Source organism: Sus scrofa, chromosome 4 (genome assembly GCF_054392235.1).
Source record: "Sus scrofa isolate SSC_HxYL_T2T_F1_AM1 chromosome 4, Sscrofa_HxYL_maternal_Yorkshire_Landrace_v2.0, whole genome shotgun sequence".
Lineage (NCBI taxonomy): Eukaryota > Metazoa > Chordata > Mammalia > Artiodactyla > Suidae > Sus > Sus scrofa.
The window spans coordinates 5027481-5040372 of NC_139386.1; the positions used below are offsets into that span (position 1 = coordinate 5027481).

General features: G+C 39.1%; 1 protein-coding gene across 1 annotated transcript in view; it reads right to left on the reverse strand.

Annotated features, from left to right (window-relative positions):
• Positions 1-1181: 1181 nt before the first annotated feature.
• The window catches only part of LOC146403653 (uncharacterized), a 648222-nt gene continuing 636511 nt past the window's right edge, over positions 1182-12892 (reverse strand). The window contains exon 14 of the mRNA XM_085024286.1: positions 1182-4073. The gene's annotated coding sequence lies outside the window, so the exon portion shown is untranslated. The remainder of the gene's footprint in view (positions 4074-12892) is intronic.

The window sequence follows — 12892 nt, forward strand, 5'->3', positions numbered from 1 at the left end:
TGTTAGAAGAGGGGCCGGGACAGAGTGGGCTCAGAAGGAAGGGAAGAAAGGGAGGGAGGGCGAGAGAGATAAGGGAACATTGTACTTGAAAGATGATAGGGTTTGATGCCAGGAAGATCTGGCTTCTCACATTGTGTGAGGTTGCAAAGTAACTTCAGTCTCTGCATCTCCTTTTCTGCATCTGTACAGGGAGGACAACAAAACCCATTTGCAAGAGTCGTTTTGAGAAGAATCCATAATCAAGAATGACGTAACTCTATCTACAGAAGCACGTGGCAAGGGGTAGTGGGCTCCCCTTCACTCTGTACTTTGTTCTGGGAAGGGGTTCCACTTGGGCTGAGTGTTAGATCATGTCTATAACGTGATGGGAGCCCACAGTGCAATAAATCTGATTGTCGATTTGCCCAAATCTGATTGCTACTTGCCCAAGTCTCCAGGATAAAGTAGTTATAAATTATTACTCCAGGCTCTCTGTTGGCTGGATTCAACCTGATAGGTAGAGATGAATCATCATGATGATTTTTATTCTTTAAAGACAATCTGTAATGGAAAAGAATCTTAAAAAAGGATGCACGCACACACACACACACACACACACACATAACTGAATTGCTTCGCTGTACGCCCAAAACTAACCACAACATCGTACATCAACTATATTTCAATAAAAACTGAAAAAAAACCCATAAGTAATACATGTTCTTCGTAGAAATGTGGCCAAAAAAAAAAAAAAAAAGGTAAGAATGGCAAACTAGACACCAACAATAATCCCATCATTCAAAGAAAGCCAGTCTTCGACTGTACTCTCTTCAAACGTGTTTCCCTTGTGTCTTCTTCTCCCTAAACCTATTCATTCTGTATGACCCATTACGTGTATGGAATCTAAGCTCCTTGAAGACAGAGCTCTTCACAGAGAGCTGTGCCGTTCGCGTTTCTGTTTCTGATTCCTACCGTCATGTCTGGCACATAAAGCAGCTTCTCAGAATACCTTCATTGGCGTAATGGCTATTTACATAATCGGGATTGCACTTTCCATAAATACACATCTTACATTTTCACTTGAGCATTTTTACCCAGTGCTAAACATCTTTGGACCTTTAGGTGCATAAAGCTAAACCTTTGGCCATACCATGATTTATTCAATTAATTCCTAATGTGGAGAAAAGTAAACATTTCTCATCTTTTCGAAAATTTTAATAATATTGCCATAAATATCTTCATAAATAAATAAAAGGGATCATTGAATGACAGTGTTCGGAATATTAGGAGAACACAAAACTCATATTTAACTATTTCATCAAGAGAGACTCTTCATACAGGTGCATCTAAGTTTCTTTGGGGGCAGTTGATGTATACAGTGAAACTGCCGTCTAGAAAGATTTAATATTTTTTACTTCTACCTCCGGCACATGACAGGGCTCATCTCGGCCTTTGCTTGTTACCAACACAGATTTTCATTTTTGCGAGTTTGCACTTGGCACATGGAACCATATTGTTATGTTCATAAGAAGTGTATAGTAAACCCAATTTTCTTTTTTCTTTTTCTTTTTCAGTTGCACCAGGGGCATACAGAAGTTCCCAGGCCAGCGGTGGAATCTGAGCTGCATCTGTGACAGCTGTGGCAATGCAAGATCCTTAACCTGATGTGGTGTAGTGGAAACTCCCTAATTTTCTTTTTATTAAAATTAGTCAGTAGCGTCAAGATGCTTTGTGAAGAGGCAAGTCTGTCAGCATCCACAGTTTACCTGTGTCTCTAGAGGAAACACCAACACAATTGGAAATAAACAATCAATCAAATAGTTCTGGCTTGAAGTCATGGTCGAGCATGCTGGCTCTGAGGAGCAGAGACTATTACGGTGCATAACACAGTAGATCCTCAAAGGGCATGGGTTTGAACTCTGCAGGTCCATTTAAAGGAAGATGTCTTTTCAACAAATGCGTCCAAAGGGTTTGGAGTTGGTTGACTCCACATGTGGAACCACAGATACAGAGAAACAGAAGACACGGAGGGGCCAACTGTAAGTTCTATGCACATCTTCAACTGTGAGAAGGACTGGGGACCTTACCCTTCACGGTGCCCAAGGATCAGCTGTATTTATAACTGCAGAGTGACAACCACAATAAGTCTAGGTAACATTCACTACCTCACACAATTACAATGCTGTGGGGAGGCAAGATGCTCTTGGGACCTCAATTCCTTCATCTGACAAGTCAAACACTTCGCAAGGGAAAACAACCAAATTTCATTTGTGTTATATACTCATGTATCGCCAGCCCACAGAACAGTTTTTAACATGCAGTCAATACTAAGTAAATGTCTGTTGAATTACTTGATTTAAGAAACCCTAGGTGCTACGATTCATCTTATTTATCTTATGGTTAAACTGAGGCTTATACTTGATGGTGAGTGCATTAATAAGAGTTGATTCGGGCTGTAATTCTTGGGTGGTACTGCTCAATAAACAATGCACCTGGTAAGATAAATACAACGAAGAATGTCTGAGAAAGTCTTCGTGGAAACTGAGCCTTGAAGCATGGGGGTGTTTAACTAGATAGCAGCGATTTTAAAAAATGGACTCATAAACATCTGCTCAATTTTTGCACATTCAGCACAAGCCATGCTAACTTCACGCATCGCCCAGCCAACTACACACACTGAGAGGTGCAGCTTTAAATAATAGGGCTCGACGTTTGGATTTATGAAGCCAGTGTTCAGTGGAATCGAGCAGAATGCTTAAGCACACAATTTCCCAGATCCACTTTTGCATTTTGAATTTTGTCGTATTCCTATTCCTGTTTTGTCAATAAAGTTTCTCAAATGAATGCACTTTTATTTCCCCAGGTTACTACTCTATAACATTAAATACAACTTGTGCCAGAACTAATCTTTGCAGAGCTTAATCTCAGCTGCTGGGGCTTTTAATTATTCCACTTGCCATTTTATTTCGCTGAGCTTACATGGTGGAAAAGGGGGGGGGACTGATAAACAGTAAAGTGAAGCCTACATCCACTTCACATACATATGCTTTGCACTAGCTCATGTCGACATGTGCACGAGACTCACAGTCTCATTAATCTGTGTGTCCAAATTAATGAGGGTCTGGTGCTAACCTTAATTCTTTCTTGGGTTAGGAAATTGGTAGAAACCTAATTAAGTATGACTGAGAAAATCCCGTAATCTTAATCCTTCATAAAACATCTCTCAGCAATTTGATCTGTTCCACATCATTCACAGGTCCAAAATATCTCTACTCGAAACACATTTCTTTCCCTCCCTGGAAATACCTACTCTTGGAAGCATCCTTTTTAGATAACTTGCCCTTCCAGGTCCTGGAATGAGCTGTCAACATCCTCCATGGCTTCCTCCTGTCACTCGGGTGATTATCAGTGACCTGAACTGGGTGATTCAATTCACTGATTAGACTGGAAATTTTGATTTTTCCTCCCTTGGGGATTATAGAATTGAGATATTATAATAATTCCAATGACTCATAGGTTCCAGACTAGGTAAAAAGATTCATGAAATTCAGGGCTTCAAGCAAAAGTGGAGTTGCCAAGATGGAATATACGCAAAAGAAGAGGAAGTACCCTGTATGCAAAAAAAAATTATATATAGCATATATTATTTGTGAATTTTGAGCCCTGCATGTACCAAATATGCTTTTCTGAAACATTTCTTTGTTTAACAGTGTGGAGAATGGCTTAAAAAATAACACAAGACGGGAGCTGGGAGATCTGATAGGAGGTGGAGGGATGGAGGGAATGATTCTATTTGCAGGTTTGCTGGGAAGGTAGACAGAGGTTCTTTTGCTGGTAGAATCTCTCAGGCTGGTGAGGATGTGACAGCATGGCCTGGAGACCGTAGAGGAAACGTTCTAGGGTGTAGGTGGTCAAGGTGTAACCAGACGGCAGAACTGGAAACAGCCAATGTGAAGAACAGTTGGGACGACGGGAGAACCCTGCCAGGACTTTTTGGTATTGTCGACGTGCAGCCAACGTGGAATCTGCTACAGCCATCTCTCAGGGCCAACATGAAGACATGGACTTCCCCAGCAGACTTGACCGAGTGAGTTCTAGAAGGACAGGAAGGAGTTTGCCATGTGAAGAAAGAAAACACATTCCAGAGAGAGGACTCCGCGTCAGGCTCACAGTGGAGAGGCTTGCCTCGGCCGAGTGTAGGAGGTACATGTCAGATACAAGAATCCGGAGCCGATTCCAAGCTTCTCTCTGCCTGCTTAGAACCATGGATGTTTTTGGCAGACAACGGAGGTGGAGAGGGCTTTAAACGTTGGTCTCATGATTCCTTATCCCTTCACCTTGCATTCATTTATTCTATAAATACGTATCGAATCACAGATAGTCTTTTAGGGATGATGATAACATTTAGAAAGAAAAACATAATAATTCTAATTATTATTAATAGCTAACACTTATGGAGGGCCTGTAAAGTGCTAGATCCTGGGGCAAGTCTCTTTTCAAAAGTAACCCCAAGATGCAAGAAGCAATGTTGATAGCATCCTTTTAAACAGGAAAACAGAGGTTAACCAGATTAGTTAGTGAACGGACCTGAAGTCACATCGCTGTAGAAGGAGGATCCAGCATTTGATCACTAGGCGATCTTGGGTCAGAACCTGAAATCTCAGTGCCCTGGTTTTTTGGAAGAGGACCCGAGGAAGAGACTACAGGCAGGGAAAGAGTTCTGCTAGGAATAGTTCTCTTTGACTGGTATACATGGTTTTCACCTAAAAATGGCTCAATTCTCTCAACGGAAAAATCGACACTCTTTTACACACATCTCTCTCCACAAGCCTGCAGAACTGATGGACAGCTGTGTATAAAACGCTTTCGCATCACCTGTGTTTTCATAAAGCTCATTAAATTAAGACTTCCAAAAAGTGGATATCCAATAGATACACTGAGATTGTACTTGCGATTTACAAGGGTTAGGAAGGCTGGTTCAAAACCTTGTTATATGTGGGTTCTTATAACTGGAGCTAATAAAATCGACATAAATCAAGGGTAATAGGTATTCTCTAGTGGGTACTTTCAAGAATTCAATTAATGCTTAAGCAATCTTTGTAGTCATTTACAAAACGCTTTGAAGATGAAAACCATTCTAACTTTTAAGTTGCAATGCGTTTGAGATGGGAAGATCAATTTCTTATGGAGACTTCAAGATGCATTAAAAATGAAAAGGTGGTATAATCATTATTTAAATTTATTCAAATTAGATTAATTAGATGACTTGTTTTATTTCAAGACTTTATTATATTGTATTTTATTTTTTTGCATCTGGGCATTTAAGCTTACTGAAATACAAGTTAAATATTCCTTTAATTATCCCTTCTTCTCTCTCTTATGCTTTCTCTCTCTGTGTTTATGTATGAATATATACATATATATACATATAAAATATGGATGTCAAGGAAATTTTATTGTTGTATAAAGTTTTCTTGTATATTTGATTCCTGTGTATTTTATATATATTCTACTGTCTATTCTTTATCTCAGTTGACCCCAGTTTACATTTCTATTAGGAATCACTTTTTCAACAAGATTTCTTGCATTTCTGTGGGCGGTTATTTTACCCTAATGTTCACTACCCTTTTATTCAAAATATTATCTACGTGGTAATATCCCCAGTATTCAAGCCCAGCCACAGCCCTCAGTGATGTCTTACACACAGCGCAGATGCTGGCTAGTTTTGTGTTGATATGCTGCACTGAAATTAACTGAAGTGACCTGGTGGTAAAATAGTTAAGCTCATAGATGTCAAAACTGTAATTAAAATTCCCGTTTTCTGGCTTTAAATTCTCTCCTGTGAAGCAATGTTAAGTGTCCTACTCAGAGGACATCTTTAGCTCCCAAGCAAATATTTATGTATTTGCGGGTCTGGTGAATGTCTTTTGTGCGAAGCGGCATACAGTTACTTTTTCTCACGTAGGTTACATTCTAAGCCCAGCCAAATTCACTATGGTATATTTATTGGACAGGAGAGAATACTATATTTTGAGAATGCTTTTCAAAACTGAATAATAAAAATTAGAGAGGCAGCTGCTCAAAACTTACCGATGACTCAGTAAATTTACATTCTCAATTTCAAGTAACACTTGTGCTACCCACCTGTCAAAGAATGATGATTTTTGCAGCTCAAAGCAGTTTCTCCTTCCTAATAATTAGGGACTGTGTGTATTAAATATGAATCTTTAATTTTTTTTAGGACTTAACTTTACATTCTACTGTAAATGCATTTTTTTCAAATAAAATGTTAGTTGATAAATTTCCTTTTGGGATTAGATTCTCTAGTTTAATTATTACTCTTCCAAGATCTTGGATATGTAACTTAATCTCTCTAAGCTATTGGCTCCTTTTTTTTATTATTATAGCATAATACTCCTAAAGTCCTTAAAGCCCTACTAATTTTATGGGGATTATCAGAAGATAAATATTAATAACAATACAATACTCTGATTTAGCTTTATAGTTCACAGGTCACTTTTACTTTCCTTATCTCATTTGATGGAAGTGTTTTTTTGTTTGTTGTTGTTGTTGTTTTTTTTTTTTTGTCTTTTTGCCTTTTCTAGGGCAGCTTCCCGTGGCATATGGAAGTTCCCAGGCTAGGGGTCGAATCAGAGCTGTAGCCACCAACCTACTCCAGAGCCACAGCCATGTGGGATCCAAGCCACGTCTGCGACCTACACCACACCTCATGGCTACACCGGATCCTTAACCCACTGAGTAAGGCCAGGGATGGAACCCGCAACCTCATGGTTCCTAGTCGGATTCGTTAACCACTGCACCATGATGGGAACTCCGGAAGGGTTTTTTTTTTTTTTTTTTTTTGGACTCTCATTTTTCCTGGGTTGTAATTTAGACTCCTTTAGAAATTCTGTAAATAAAATTATAATTATTTACTGCCAATATTTGAGAGACGGGGTAAAAATATACTATATGAATATAAAACATGAATCGATAAAGAAAACAGAGATACAAAATTAATTATACCAAATAGACCACTGACTCATCAACTAGGTCTGCCCCCAATTGAAATGCCGTATGGAAACACAGTCAAAACTTGCCAGTAATCAACGAACGTCAAAATTATAGCAATGTGCCTTTCATAACTGACAAGTCATCTAGTTTAAAGATGTGATGGCGCTATCAGTGAGAGTGTGATGACATGTCGGATAAATGTCCTGAATCAGCGAAAGAATGACTGACCCCAGAAAAAGTGCTGATAGGACTCTAACCCGTGATACAATAAGTTCGGTAAGAAAATCCGAGATATGAAATAAAATACGTACATGATAATCGTGGAAATGGCCCCACATGTAATCTTTGTTTCTTCCAGTTTAACCTGAGGCAGTGAAATGAGGCAGTGAGTGTATTAACACACACCGGAGGGAAACCAAGTTTTTCCCCTCTCTCCTCTTAGTGTTGTTTCCAGCTGGGTTTGAGAATTGAACTGACATATCACAGATTAGCAGGAGAAAAGCATGCAAATTTACATATGCTGTGCATGACACAGTGAAACCCGCAGGCTTTTCTATTACGTTGAACAAAGAAAGGTAATTGTGGAAAAGCAACTCAACTATGTGGGGAGGCTAAATAAAGATATGAGTTATTTCAACAAGGTTTTTTGTATGGAATATCTTCATCTCAAATTCTCATTGTTTTTTCCCTTTTATTGCTGCACCCATGGCATACGGAAGTTCCCAGACTAGGGGTCAAATCTGAGCTACAGCTGCCAGCCACAGCCACAGCAATGCGGGATCCGAGCCCACTGAGCGAGGCCAGGGATCGAACCTGCCTCCTCATGGATACTAGTCGGATCTGTTTCCATTGTGCCACAAGAGGAACTCCAGTATGCCAGGTTTTTAGCATGCTGGCCTTTGGTGGGAACCCCTCAACTTCTCCTTCTTGGTGACAGCGTCCCTTTCTTTTCGGAATAGGGAGGGAACCGGTTACCTGAGTGTTTGTATCTCCTTTTCAGGAAGAAAAGTGTAGACTGGGATGTCCTACCTGCATCTGCTGTTTTTCAAGTGCCTTTGGTTCAAAATAACCCATATACGGTAGTGGTATATCTTGAGATGGCAGGTTCTGCCCCCCTAATGCTTACTATTGCATTAACTGTAGATAGCAAATAGGGAACAAGGCAAAATTACAGTATTATGTGAATTGATATGATGCATTATGCTAGGAAAATATTATAAAAAATGGTAATATATCCTGGTAGTTACAAATGACACATACCATATGTTTACATGCTATTTGTATAAAAATGATAAGGGAATACTACGAACAACGCTATTCCTCCAAATTTGATAAATTAGATGAAATGGACTAATACGTTGAGAGAACATATCAAAACCTTCACAAAAAGGAAAACATACCCTACATTCACTTATACCATTTACATTAAATAATTTTAAAATCTTCCAAAAAAGAAAAACATCCAGCTCATGTGGTTTCTTTTTTTCTTTTTCTTCCTTCCTTCCTTTCTTTCTTTTTCTTCATTTCTTCATTTCTTTCTTTCTTTCTTTCTTTCTTTCTTTCTTTCTTTCTTTCTTTCTTTCTTTCTTTCTTTCTTTCTTTCTTTCTTCCTCTCTCTCTCTCTCTCTCTCTCTCTCTCTCCTTCCTTCCTTCCTTCCTTTCCTTCCCTCCCTCCCTCCCTCCCTCCCTTCCTACTTTCTTTTTCTTTTTGTCTTATCCGGGCCACATTCTCGGCATATGGAGGTTCCAAGGCTAGGGATCAAATCAGAGCTGTAGCTGCCGGCCTGCCCCACAGCCACGGCAATGCTGGATCTGAGCCACATCCGTAACCTACACCACAGCTCATGGCAATGCCAGATCCTTAACCCACGGAGCGAGGCCAGGGATTTAACCCTCATCCACATGGATGCTAGTCGGGTTTGTTAACCGCTGAGCCACGATGGGAACTCCAAGTGCATATGGTTTCACCGATGAATTCCATCACATATTTAAGGAGAAAAATACCAAGTATCCACAATCTATTTCATAAAATAGAGACAGAAGGAATACTTCTTAATTTAATTATCTGAATACTAAGTACTACAACTAGATAAGAGCATTACAAGGGAAGAAACCTAGAGACTAAAATCACTCATAGACATAAGCAAAAAAAAAAAAAATCATCGACAAAATAATAGAAACGTTAATCCAACAACTTATACAACTAATTATACACCACAACCAAGTAGGATTCATCTCATTCATGCAAGATTAGTTATACATTTGAAAATCTACCATTGCAGTCCATCATGTCAACATGTTATGGAAGAAAAATCACGTGATTATATCAACTGATGCTGGAAAATCATTTGACAAAATCCACCAGTCATCCATGATAAATTTATTCAGCATAACAGTAATATAGGGAAACTTCCCCATTTTTTTTTCCTTGTCTTTTTAGGGCCACATCCATGGCATATGGAAGTTCCCAGGCTAGGCATCAAATTGGAGCTGTAGCCATTGGCCTACACCAAAGCTCCAGCAATGTCAGATCCAAGCCACGTCTGCAACCTACACCACAGCTCACAGCAATGCTGGATCTTTAACCCAATGAGTGAGGCCAGGGGTTGAACTCGTGCCTTCATGGATACTAGTCAGGTTTGTTAACCACTGAGCCATGATGGGAACTCCTACAAAAATTTCTGAATAATACTAATAAATACGTATTGTAAGGTTACAGAATACAAGGTTGATTAAAAAAGCCAATTGGTTTCCCACACAACCAGCAATGAGAAACTTGAGTTTGAATTTTTTTAAAGTGATAGCGTCAACAGGATGAAAGCATATTAGCACATGGGACAAATCCACATAATATACAAAAAGCCTATATGCAGAAAACCATGGAGCACTTCTAAAAGAAATCAAAGATCTTAATAAATGGAGAGATGCTCCATATTCATGGACTGTAAAACTCAGTATTCTTAGAGTGTAAATTCCTCCCGAAGTCATCTATAGATTCAATGCAATCCCAATAAAATCCAAGCAAGTTACTTTTTTATATATCAAAAATGGTTCTTAGATTTATATAGAGAGAGGCAAAATTCCTAGAAGAGCCAACACACTGCTGATGGGGAAGAACTAAGTTTTAGGACTAACGCAATCTTACTTCAAGAATTATTACAAATCTACAGTATTCTCCACAATGTAGTATTGGTGAAATAATAAACACAGAGATCAATGGAACAAACAGAGAACTCAGAAATACTCATACTGAGTTTTAGCAACGCCAAGAATCTAAATATAGTCCACTGAAATTTAACAAAGACACAAAGGCAATTCAATGGAAGAATGGCCTTTTCAGTAAAGCTGTTGGCGAGTTCCCGTCTATCTCAGTGAGTTAAGGATCCGGCATTGTCAGTGGCTCTGGTTATTGGGTTTGATCCCTGGCCTGGGAATTTCTTCATGTCATGGGTGCAGCCAAAAATAAACAAATAAAGATGTTGGAACAATTGAACATCCAAATGAAAGTGGCAAAAGTAAAATAAAATAAGCCTGGACCGAGACCTTGCACCTTATATAAAAATCAACTCGAATGCATCACAGACCTAAATGTAAAATGCACAATTATAATATTTCTAAAAGAAAATGTGAAAGAAAATCCAACTGCCTTAAATTTGATGAAGAGTTTTTAGATAGGATATATGTATATTCTCTATACATATATTGATCTGCTTTGTGAAAGGCACTGTCAAGAAAAGAAGACAAGGCACAGACTTGGAAAAACATTTTTAAAACCGTGTATCTGATAAAACCTTGTATGCAATAGAGTGACTCTTAAATCTATATAAGAAAATGCTTCTTTAAAAATTTTTAAATGGGGATAAAATAGACACCTCACGTAAAAAGACATATACAAATGGCATATAAGTATGTAGATAGGTATTCAATAGTTTGGTCAATAGGGAAATACAAATTAAAAAAAAGAGATACTTATATATTCCCATTATAATGACTGAAAATAAACCTGACAGTATCAATTGCTGACATGGATGTGGTATAAGAGGAAATCTCATTCATTGCTGTTGAAAATGCAAAAAGTAGGAGAGCTATTTTGAAAGGAAGTCTGGTAGTTTCTTACAAAACCAAACATCATATGATTGACTAGTTTTACCTCGAGGTATTTATCGGAGTATTGAAAAATCTGTCCACAAAAACACATACAGGTGATGATTTCTAGAATTTTTTTTCTCATGGTTTTCCAAACCTGGAAGTCACCAAAATGACTTTCAGTAGTTCAATATATGTGTCTTCACGCATATGCAATGATTTTTAAATGCATATTTTAAGTGAAAAACCCCATCCGAAGAGGCGGCATACTGTGTGATTCCATTTCTACGCTGTTTGGAAATAAGGAAAACCATAGCGACAGTATAAACATTGTTTGCCAGGTGTTCATGGGGTGAGAGGAACAGAGTGCAGGGGACAGTCGAGGCAGCAAGTTATTCTACATGATACAGTAACGGGGAACGCCTGACACTCTGTGTTGTCAAAACCCAGAGAAGGATGCAGCACAAAGGGTACACCTTAATGTATGCAAATCTACATATCATTTAGGAGGGCTGGGGGCTCCAGGGCAGGTGACATCCTTTAGCAAAAGATTCTAACGCTACTTGTTTCTACAAACTTGTGAAACAACATCGCTGAAATGGGGAGGGGAGTACATATAATTAATTTGAAAGAGAGTCAGGTCTATGAGATTAAAGGTAAATGGAATTCTATTTAATCACGGCACTCATAATTAATAGAGTTGTTCCCCATTGGGGTAAATTCTGAAACCACGGTCCGTGACGACTTGAATTAAACACTTGGGTAAATGATGAGGATGCAGGTTCCATCCCTGACCTGCCTGGCTCAGTGGGTTAAGGATCCAGCATTGCCATGAGCTGGGGTGTAGGTCACAGACACGGCTCAGATCTGGTGTTGCTCTGGCTGTGGCGTAGGCCAGCAGCTACAACTCTGATTTGATCCCTAGCCTGGGAACCTCCATATGCCACAGGGGTGGCCCTAAAAAGACAAAATAAATAAATAAACACTTGCCTAAGTGAATGGCAGGAGATGGAGCCAGGTATCATTGTTGCTATGGGAGGTTACAATCCAGGAGAGGGGGGTTAAAATAACCCATGTTTTAGTGGATTCTGCTTGGAGACATCAGTAGGAGCTCATGGTTGGTTTAAACAGACACTACAGATATAGAAATAGTTACAGGTGTATGTACAAACAGGGTGACTATACACTACTCACATTTATTTCATAGTACTACAGGTTAAGAAGGCTCAAAAACCAAAAAACCCCAGGAGCAATGAGCCTACCTAGCACTCAGATCTTGTTTTTAACACAGTACTCCACTGAAAGAAACCAAAGTTTCACAGAAAAATGCCTGATTGGAGAATTTGGGCAGGGTACATACAAAATTATAAAGGAGCATGCTGTAGGGAAGAAAAGTAAGAATGATACAAAATACTGGTGGGTTGACTTTGAAAGGACACGGTGTATCTGGCACAGACTCTGTCTAACAATAAAAACTGAGGCCTTGTAGCAAGTAGGGTGCAAAGACATGTTCCTCGTTGCCCCGGACAACTGCAATTAGCAAGAACTCTTCTCACGTCTTCAGACACAAAACATGGTCCAATGTCCATTCAAAAGGGAGTAAACTTAGGCACTGGAAATGCCAGCACTTTTGGAGAGAATTTTTACAATTAATCAAAAAGAGCTCTCCCTTGCGGAATTTCCAGAAAGACGGCATGAAGTAATGGGCATCAAGCATACGGTCGTGTGAAATATGTGTCTTAAACAGCCCATCTGGGTTTTTCAGGAAGGGTCCTTTCTAGGGATCGGACAGATCACATTTCGTTCCAAAAAG